At 36.0% G+C, this 11,331-nt stretch overlaps 1 protein-coding gene across 2 annotated transcripts in view; it reads left to right on the top strand.

The window, feature by feature from the left end:
- Positions 1-9,283: 9,283 nt before the first annotated feature.
- The window catches only part of ZBBX (zinc finger B-box domain containing), a 121,496-nt gene continuing 119,448 nt past the window's right edge, over positions 9,284-11,331 (top strand). For both annotated transcript variants that reach the window (XM_039480267.2, XM_003924972.4), the window contains exon 1: positions 9,284-9,353. The gene's annotated coding sequence lies outside the window, so the exon portion shown is untranslated. The remainder of the gene's footprint in view (positions 9,354-11,331) is intronic.

The raw sequence follows: 11,331 nt of genomic DNA, 5'->3' as shown, positions 1-11,331 counted from the left end.
CTCATCTACTTTATCCTTTTATCAGCATAGTGCTTCCATCTATAATCACTGGACCATTGCAGACGTTTCTAAAATGTACAGATGAGGTCCGCCTCAGAGAGACTAAATCAGAATTTATTGATTGGACCCTTGATATTTATGCACACTTAAGTCAGAAATACTGCTAAAGAGAGATTAACCTGATTTTGCATGCAGAAATAAACTTTTTTTTTTTTTTAGGAACTAATTTCTCAAGCATATATCAAGTTTTTGGCAGCTTTCTGTAGCATCTGTTAGAATGGATCAACATTAATGAAGATGTGCTTCTTTGGGGCATGCAACCTTTGGTCTCAGAGGTTTTGGAATATTAGATTCTTGCCTCTCTTCCCAATGGCAGAAAAAAGATAAATCTGAGAGATGAAAGGACAGAACAACATTTTTTATCAAGTCAATTGTTATTTTCTACTTAATCTCTCTAATCGGCATATTTTGGGGGAAAATAAGCAACTGTATTATTTGTCAAGATTATTAAATCCTAAATTGTGTTTGTATGTATGTGGCTTCTACTTGATACAATCAGAAAGAAAATAACACCTAGGCCAATATCTCCAAACTATTTCCAGTGGGGATAAAACATTTTTAAAATCTTCAAATAGCAAATGTTGCTTAGCCATTAGCTATGTAAAGATTGAGAAAAAATAAATAAAGAGGACATTGAAAACCCCTTTCAAATGTTAAGTTATAGTACAACTCCACCCAATGGATTTCTGTTGAATTTCACTTGTGTTGAGAAACACTGTATATACTAAATGCCATCTGAATTTATACTTAATTGATTATAATTATGTAAAAAGTAAGGGATTAGTTATATAAATAAAGGGCTGGAAGATAATATATCCAGATATAAACAGATTTTGATATGTGTGGAAAATCTGGGTAAAATGTATATTCAACTTTTAAAATACTTTCTACATTTTCATTTACCTATTTATAACTATTTTACATCTATATAAACTTAGTGAAAAAGTTCAATACACACCATTTTACAAGAAGCATTTTGTGGATGTAAAATGCAAAAAATGTGGAAAGGCAATTTTTAGGCTATCTATACCATAAAAATGTTATGCAGCTTTAACTCTTGTATGGTGGTGTTAATTAGTTGTGACTTGTAATCTAATGGTTAAATAAAAACAGAAGTCAGATAATTGCATTTTACTTCCACCTTTTCCATTAACTTGGTTTACTACTATAGGCAAATAATTTAATATCTCTACTTCAGTTTCCTCTTCAGTGAAATGCGAGCAACTACATTAACTTTTATTTTCACTCTAGCATCAAGAACTAATTGAGGCAATGACTGGAAAGAATCACAAGTACATGAAGAAAATATTTATTATCATTATGCAAGATAATATTAATACTTTATTTCTTGGAGCAGCTTATAAATACTAGCACCTAAACACTCTGAAAAATAAACCCAAATAAGCAATTTTGGCTAAAAAATAAATAAGATTGTGATAAAATCAATTAAAAAGTAGCAATGGAAATTTGCTACTTGAGCATAAGAAATTATTTGATATGCCTCATGTATTGGTTAAGATGCTAAAAAGGGCTTAAGCTGATAAAATGTAAATATGGTGGCTTAAATAACATAGAAGTTATTTTTTACTTTTCTTTGGGTTTTGTCTGGAGATGAGCATCCAGACTGGCAGGAAGACTATGTCACTCAAAATTCATTGGTAAGAATTTATTCATATTTGACCTTGCTGCAAGGGAGGCTGAAAAATGTAAATACCAGTGGGTCATCCTTCACTCCTCAGCCTCTCATCCAGTTAACTCCAGGTCCATTGATTAATTTTTGATAACTAATAGCTTCTATCACTTTCCTTCAGCTTTGCTTTTTCTGCCTTGGTCTAGTCCATTAGTATCTTAGTATCTCCTACACAATAGCTAGGACCTCTTAATTAATCTCCCCTTTGCAGCACTGCATGACTTCCTTCCACCTCTTCTCTCTTTCTTCACTTCTCCTGAGTCCCTTGTATATTTCAGTCATGCTAGAAATTTTTAGATTTTTTATGCTTTTATTCTAACTCACTGTAGGGAAGTTAGAATATGCTTTTTTTTTCTATCCAGAACACTAATTTCACCCATGCTCCAAAGCAGTATGGTGTTCCTACTCAACAGACCAGGCCAACATTGAACATCACTGTGATAGAAAAACATTATGCTCCAGTGAACATGGTTACAGATTATGCTAAGAAGTCTTTCTTAAGCCCCAACTATTGAGGAAGTACCCTTTCTCTGATCATATTCTCACAGTTTTAGCAGTTATTATTCTGAATTCTTGTCTGTATTCCTCATCTAGCCTATATTTTTCACAAGTACAAAATACAAATCTTTCTTGTTCATCGTTATACTCATTATCTGTAAGAATACATAAACTATAGTAGGTCTTTGATAAGTGGTGAATGTCTGAATGAGCATCACCCTCAACAAAGCTAGCCATGTTAGGTGCATTATAATTTTCTGAATTAATGTGAAAATGGGTACATGGGTAATATTAACTCACAATGTGCATAAGAATGGTACCTTTCTTATGGAGAAAGTTGTGAGAAATCTTTTGAAATATTGTGGGAGTAACTTTTGCAAAGGTAAGGGAGTTATTATAAAATATTTCACAAAATCTAATGAAAAATCTGCCCTTGGGGATTGGAACTGTAAGAAAATAAAGCTGATGAAAAAAATTACTGTTAGACATCTCATGTCAAACAAACCTTGTAACTCTTGTTTTGTGCCTCCCAGCTTGAGTGCCTAAGAGAAAAATGCAAATTTTCCAAATGAAGCACAGCAAACAGTGCATAAATCTCAAGAAGACAGTATGATACACTTATTGAAATTTGGCAAGGACCAGAAATAAATGACTTTTTCTCTGAAATGCCAGATTCTTTTCTTTTTAAGATTAGCTTTTCCCTAAAGCTATTCAATTATAAATAATTGTTTTCTAGCAAAACTGGCACAGATAAACTTAAAGCAAATAAACTAAGACAGTGAACTGATTAAAAAATAAAAGATTTTAGCTTTGTTTGAGGAGATGACTTCAAAAGCATGCTAGGACAACTTTCCTATATATGCCTATGTAAGAATATTAATTTAAAATGATGAGTCACCGATTAATGTTCCACTGCCCTTTAAAATAATTCTCTAGGAATCCATACTTTAGAGTTGCCTTATAAAAAATGTTACTTTAGTTTTAGTTTATGATTCTTCTGGCAGTCATTTAAGTCAGGGTTCTCTGTTCTGCACAACCAAGACAATCTATTCTAATTTAAGTAATTAAGGGAATTTTATTTTAAAGATGCAGGGGTGTATCATTTTGGATGTAGCTAGTCTTCAGGAAGGGGAAAATTTCCAGAAAATCTGTCTCTCATCTTTGCTTCCTTCTCTTCCTGCCTCTCCTTCCCTCCTTTTTTCTACCTTCTGTCCTTTCTGTCCTTTTTTCCCCTGCTGTTCAAATGGCAGAATATTGCTGCCCCATGATTTTCTTTCTCAATCTCAATCTCATATGCTCACAAGAGGGTATCTGACTGGTTCAGTTTGGACTCTGGTCCAATAAGCCATTATAAGGGTGGACTGGGTCACACAGTGAAACACGGCTGCCAAGACTGAAAGATTGTTGCCAGGGAAAGGCAGGAGGAAGAGTGGCAGATTACTGTCGTCCGTCATAGCTGCTTATCAATGCTTGGGTGGAACTAAGAAACACTAACCTTATACAGTGATGTACCACATAAGTTTCAATCAATGACAAAACATATACAATCATGGCCCCAAACAATTATAATGGAGCTGAAAAATTCCTTATTGCCTGCATATGTCTTGATGGTCCTCTCTGTGTAGGCCTTGGGTAATTTGTGTGTTTGTGTCTTTTAACAAAAAAAAGTTTTAAAATTAAAAGAAATAAATAGAAAAAGGCTTATAGATAAGGATATAAGGAAAAATATTTGTGTACAGCTGTACAATGTGTTTGTGTTTTGTGTTGTTTTTAAAAAAGGGTCAAAAAGTAAAAAAAAAAATATATAGAAGTTTATAAAGTAAAAAAGTTACAGGAAGGTCAGGCTAATTTATATTTAAAAAAGATTTTTTTTAATTGAGTAGTCTGTTTATAAAGTCTATAGTGCCTAATCATTCATCCAAAGCAAATTCCAGTTCTGCCAGCTTCATTCATGGTAAATGCCCTATATAGGTATTCCATTTTTTTGTTTTTTATACTGCATTTTCACGAACTTTTACTGTGTTTAGAAATGTTTAAATACACAAATACTGACCAATGTGTTATAATTGTGTGTTCAATACAGTGGCATGCTGTAGGGGCTTATAGTGTAGAAGCAATAGGCTATAGTGAATAGCCTAGGTGTGTAACATCTAGCTTGTGTCAGTTCACTCTTTGATGTTTGCATGATGATGAAATCACCTAATCACGCATTTCTTAAAACATATCCCCATCATTAAGAGACATATGATTGTATCAACTTAAAGTTATAGTGAAAACAATGTTATTTATGTTCAAATAAACTGTTGTTTTTTTTTTTTTTTTTTTTTTTTTTGAAACTGGCTTTCTAAAGACTCCATCATGTGAATTATATCTTCACCTTCTCTGGACCCATACATACATAAACGATTTAAAAAGTTTTGTAATAGGAATGTTGATATTGGGAATACGACCTTCAATGACTACTGCCAGTTCTTTGTTTTTTTATCAGTTGATGTAGTGATGCTTGTCTGCAGTAACTGCATGACGGACACAAAGAATTGATGATTACAGTAATGCATTCATTCAGGTTACCAGCCTCATTTGTGAAGACCTGGCAGTGAACACTGCTGGATAAAGAAGGCATGTATGGGTTTTATATTGGCCTATTTTAGAAATGCTGAATGAATGCCTCTTTCAATACCATCTTCTGTAGTTTCTCTGAGGACTCGTTGGACAATTTAAACATTTCCTTTAGCTCTGGCTACTATCTGATTATATGCTGATGGTAACATAATATATATGGTTATCTCCTAAATAACTAGAGCTCTGTTGCTATATTTTTTGTATTCCTCCCTACTGGTATCACAAAAACTCAGTCTGCCCTGCCTCCTTGACCTTACTCTCTGTGAGCTTATTTATTCTCTTATTGTTCCAGCATTGGTTATCAGTATCATCTACTTAGTTAAAAAAGCTATCAAATGCAGGGATCAGCAGCTCTGTTCCAAATTCCTGACTAACCACATATCCTCGGTCTCCAAGCCCTATTGGGAGTTTACAAAATCCTTTGAATCTGTTTCACTTGGCCTATGCCCTCTGCGTTGATTTACTCAAGACTTATTATTTCTAATTTCTATCTTGGACTAATATAACCACATTTTAAACCTGTCTCTTGCCTTCCTCTTCTTTATTTGCTCTATTTTTACACTGCCACCAGAATTACCCTTGAAAGATGCTACTATATACATACTATATACATACTATATACATACTAAAGCCAATTTTTAAAGCTTAAAAATTGGCTTCAAAAATTATCTGTATCAAGAGAAGGAGAGAAGAAAAAAAAATTCAGTTTTCATTATAAATAGGGTACCATTTGAATTGCTTTTTAATGCACTCCTAGCACAACTTTTCATTCTTATCTCTTTGCCACATATATTGTGTTGGAACCAGCCAGAAATTTTGGCCATGCCACAAACATGTAATGCTCCCATTCCTTTTACACATAGTACTTAATATGTTACATATTAATTATTTGTAAACTGTCACTTGAATTACTCAAGGACAGAGGTGGTGTCTTTGTTCACCTTATGTTCACCTATGTTCACCGTACATACCTTACGGCCATGCCTGGAATGGAACAGGTGTTGAATAAATGTTGATTAAATACATTTATTTTTCAATTTGGAAGACACTGCACATTGCAGGAATTGAAAATTTATCATATGCCCTGATGACTCTCCTCCACTTGTGAAACATCAGTAATAATTGCCTTGTGTTATGAAAATTTATTTGCTGAGAAATTCTGTGTCATGGATGATAGGCAGAAATTACAAAGCAGAGAAAAATTATAAAAGGGCAATGTCACCTTTTAACTCTTTCTTTTTTTTTTCTTTAAGTTTAGCCATTTGGATACATTTAAATATATTTATATCATACTAATTTAGGTTTTCGCAAAAGCCTTTTTGTAATTTTATGTTGCCTCTAAAGCTCAGTTTTTCTTGACAAGTTGAAAAACCCCATACATATGTAATAGGATGTTATATTTAGCATCTACCAAGGCATAAAGAAAGTAGATGCTTCATGTAAAAGTAAGACCACATTTCAGGACTCGTGAAAAAGGAGATGGTAAGAATTTTGTTTTGCTAACCTGAGATGCCCACAAACTTTGGCCTATAAAAGAATTTGTAGGGCAAAGGAGTGAATAGAAATGGAGAGAATACTTTTGGAAAGCTGTAGATATGCTATATATCCTATTTTCTTCCAAAGGTTTGGTATTATCAAAATATAATTGCAATGCTTAAAAACAAGATATTCTATTAAATAGAGAATGTACATGTGACAGTTTAATTCATTAAGTAAGGAATTATTAGAATGGTAAAGCTGGTTCAAAGAAAATTTGATAGACTGTACACAGGCATTGAGAGAAAGTATTAGTGTGAGATTTCTAGGTTAGATACAAAACTGGTTAAAGTTGTATAGTGCAATAGAACCATTAGCTTTGAAATTATTTAAAGGACAGATGTTATTTACATATCTAGATACAAATGATATGAAAGATTCAAGTGAAAAATCTTCAAATAAACATGTAACATTACACAGAGACTTTATAATAGTTAATGATAAGCAAAGCAACACTTTTTTAGAAAATCGTGTAATCTTCAGTTTATCTTCAACAGTATTCTAGTATGGCATTGAAAAGACATGCTGTTTTGGCTTTGCCTTATTTCTAAGTTTTGGATAATATTTGTTTACAGTCTCTGACCCTGATTTCAAGCTTAGTAAAATGAGTCATGTAAATTTGTGCTCTTAATTTCTGCATTGTAGGTAATTTTTATCTCTTTAAATTGCAGATCTCCAGTTCAGAAAACTTGTATTCAAATCCTGTCTTTGCAATGGCACAATGAAGCTTGAGTTTGGAAAAACCCTCAGGAATACTGTGCTCTTGGTATAGTTATGGTAAACTGTGTGCAGAATTGCAGGTGTGCCGGTTAAATACAGCTTGCTTCAGTGGCGAGAATATCATCTCTCTAGAGCTGTAATTGTTTTGACATGTTTCATTTCATTTTGCCACTAATCATTGTTCTGAAAGACAAGCACTTCATAATTTTTGTTTTACTGTGTGACTTGACATAGGCTTATTTTTGTCTCTGCTTTGCCTTTTCATAACTGTGCATAAGCGATTTTTCTAAGACAATGTCCTTTTAATGCTTTCAAAAAGTGTCAGAAAAATTAAACTCATTTTTATGAGTTTAATTTTACTATTGTGCAAGTCAATGCATTGTAAGAATTCTGTTTTGAAGTAAAAGTCCTTTGCTGAAGTGATGAGAGGTTTTTTGCAAAATACTTCTCTTTATTGGGACATAATTGACATGTGTTTACTGTTCTCTCTGGAATATTCCTTGCTCTAATTGCCCGTGTCTTTCTCTTTCCTTGCATTCAGATACTTCTAACTTAAAATAGAAGTCATTTATTTTCTATTTCTTTATTTGGTTTTAGTTTTCTTCATAGCAGCTGACATGTATTTATACTTGTTTATTGCCTTTCGGCTCCTGTTAAAATAAATTTGAAAACAAGAGGGACTTTGATTTCTTTACTGCAGTATTTTTGGGATTTAGGAAATAGACTTTCAATAAATACTTGTGGAATAAATAAATGAATAGATCAGTGAATGGAAGAAAGCTGAATGTATCTTTGATAACTTGAAGAGCACACCTCTATATGGGAACTAGTCTGCACAAGAAAATCAGAACTAGTGCACATCCACTTGAAACTTGTCCTTGTGTTAGAGTTAAAGGAAGGACTTGGTAAAGTTATACCATGAACACTATAACAGCAACCATCATAGCCACACCACTGCCACCAATCCTTGCTGTTTATTAAGCACTTACTGTGGGCCTGGCTTAGAGCTATATACTTAATATTTATTGTTTCATTTACTCTTCCATACTATGCCACATATGGACTAAGTGTACTGTTACCTCATTTAAGCAGTTGGACACGGCTTTGCCACTTGCTCACGGTCACAGAGCAGGTAAGTTATGGCAGTACTGGAACTCAAACTCGAGTCTGCCTGACTCCAAAATCCAGGACTCACAACCAGAAGACTGCCATTGTCTTCTCTTATCCATAGTGGTTATAATCTTATATAATTGAATCTGCTAAGTGAAATTATTAATTTTTAAAATGGGTATTGGCAGGCATAGCACTGTTAAAGTAATGGTGCAAAAATTAGTATATTAACTGTAATGGTTAGGATTGTTAGTCTGGTACTGAGATAGATACAATACGGTTAAGCATAGAAGCCTGTACAGTGCAGTACCAACCACACATCCTACTTGGAGTATATAAAAAGGGAGATAAAAAAAAAAAAACCAGCATGTTTAGGAAGCCAAAGATAAATTCATTACAGGTGTAGCTTTGTTCGGAACAGAAGAGTTGAGAAGTGTGGGTTAATTGTGTGTGTGTGTGTGTGTGTGTGTGTGTGTGTGCATGCATGCGTGCATACACTTGCTTTTGCTTTTTGTTTTATATATATTAGACTTCACAGGTCATGTATTCCATACAAAAAAAAAAAAAAAAGAGAGAGAGTTCCAGATTTTTGAAGAGACCTAGATTCTCTATTGACTTTGGCTATGGTTGCCTTTGATAAATCATTTAAACATAGCGTATATGTGGGAGTTCTGAGACTGAACTCCTTGAACTAGTTTTTGGGTCTGCCATTTGCAAGCTTGTAATTTTGGATTAAGATAGTCCATTTTTCTGTTCCTTAATTTTCTTAGATTTAAGCTGGCTTGCTATGAGGAAGAATCAAATATTAACTATAAGTCTCTCAGTCGTGCTTGGAATATGACACGTGCTCAGGGTTAGCACATAACTAATCTCCAAGACCCCCTCTGGCAGAAAGCTTCCAGAGCCTGAGCTGCTCTGCCCTTTCCGTCCTGGAGCACCCCTTCCTCTCTCATTTCGCAGGCTCCCTGGCGCCCTCTGCCGGCGGACAGTGGCAGAACCCCGCTTTCTGGTTGCTATGGGAACCGAGGTAACGCGGTAACCAAGGAGACCAAGGCGGAAACTCCCGGCAGCTCTCCGCGGCCGGCCGGCGGCGGCGACGCGAGGCTGGGGTCTCCAGGTGGGTAGGCTGGCTGCGGGTGGATGTGGCGGGAGGAGGGTCTCTGAGTCCACCGCGGCGAGCCGGCGCTAGGTGGTGCGGGGAGCGGAGCGGGCAGCGCGGCGGGAGAGGAGACTCAGTTCGGGTGCAGCTGGAGGCACAGGCCCAGCAGGTGTTTGCTGAGCCCCTGCCACGGATGACACAGTGCGGGGCCCGCAGGCAGCAGGGCAGGCCCTGGCCTCGGGAGTTGAAAGGCTTTTGGACCGGGCGCGGTGGCTCACGCCTGTAATCCCAGCACTTTGGGAGGCCGAGGCGGGTGGATCACGAGGTCAAGAGATCGAGACCATCCTGGTCAACATGGTGAAACCCCGTCTCTACTAAAAATACAAAATATTAGCTGGGCATGGTGGCACGTGCCTGTAATCCCAGCTACTCAGGAGGCTGAGGCAGGGGAATTGCCTGAACCCGGGAGGCGGAGGATGCGGTGAGCTGAGACCGCGCCATTGCACTCCAGCCTGGGTAACAAGAGTGAAACTCTGTCAAAAAAAAAAAAGAAAGGCTTTTGTATAAACAAAAGACTTCCCAGCCCGAAATACGAATGGATAAATCAATCAAGAGTGAACCCCAGACAGTGAAACTGGGGACTTCATCAGTGCTACCCCTTCTGCAGCCCGACCCTTTGAAATACTAGCCTGTTTTATACTTTGAAGTCATTTGCACCTTATGAAAAAATTGGCGCCCTGAGAAACTATATTTCATCCTCTTTTGTTGTCTTTAATCTGCCAGCTCGTTTTACATGCATCTGCTTCGTTCTTGAAGTCTCCCAAGTAAAGGCTATGGGTCTGGGGTGCCTGATTCCTGAGAAATCTGAAGATATGGAAGTTTATTTTTTTCTTCCCAAAATCAGCAGTAGAGGGACTCAGGTATATAAGGTTCAGTTATATATATTTTACAGCTTAACTTCAAATCTAAAGTTAGCAAGGCTCATTTTAAAAAAATCTAGTAAAGTTGAAGCTACACAGGATTAAAATTATGCAAACTGTATGTTTATGCAAAAATAACTCCCTTCACCTTTCTCCAACTTAGCTTATCTTTTAATCTACCCAGAGGCTTGCCCTGACCTGCCATGATTTTACCAATTGTATTACAAATGAATTGTCTGAAAGTAGTTCCTTTATGTCTTTCAAGACACTTAATAATTTTTGCAATTATTTTATTTGCTTTTTCATTTTTAGCTACTTCCTTCACTGGAGTGTAAATTCAGTGAAGACTGATATTATGCCTGTCTGGTTGACCTTGTTCCTCAGTGCTTACCCTGACTCCTGGCAAGGGAAGAGTTCAATGTATATTTATTATTTGCTTATCATGGTCGGTAGAAAACACAGAAAAAAGAAAAGAAGTTTAGTTGAAGTGGGAAAGAGGATGTGTTTAATTTTTTTCCATAGGGTAGGTTGTGCAAAAAACTAAAAGCAGTAGAAAAAAATTTCATATGTAGCACATTAGCATTGGCAGTACATTATGTGTAGGCACCATACTAATTGCTAGAGATTCAAAAGTCAGTGGTGGGACTACCCTCAAATATTTGGGCTACTTAGGGAAACAAAATCTGTATAAATAAAGATGCAAAAAAACCCAAAAAACAAAAAACAAAAAACCCAAAAAACAAAAGCAACAACAAAAAAACAAAGTAGCATACAATAGCAGATGAGTTTAATAAACATGGTTTTTTTGTATGAGATGCTTGGTTTTGGTGGAGGGAATCTTCATGACTAGAGGCAGCCTTCAAACTGGGCATCAAATAGAATACAACTTGCTGAGCAGAGAGGTAAACACTAAAGCTCACTATGTAAAAAAGATGAAAACAAGAGATGCTAAGGATAAGGTAGAACCTTGATGCTCCATTTTCTTCTCTAGGTAGTTTCTAAGGCTGCCCTTTTCCCTGAACCATGAGCTCTCTGGAGGTGTTATAGGAGCCTACAGCTTTACAGGTCACGGATCA

Source organism: Saimiri boliviensis, chromosome 9 (assembly GCF_048565385.1).
Source record: "Saimiri boliviensis isolate mSaiBol1 chromosome 9, mSaiBol1.pri, whole genome shotgun sequence".
NCBI classification, from domain to species: Eukaryota; Metazoa; Chordata; class Mammalia; order Primates; family Cebidae; genus Saimiri; species Saimiri boliviensis.
This window is presented reverse-complemented; position numbering and strand designations above follow the sequence as displayed.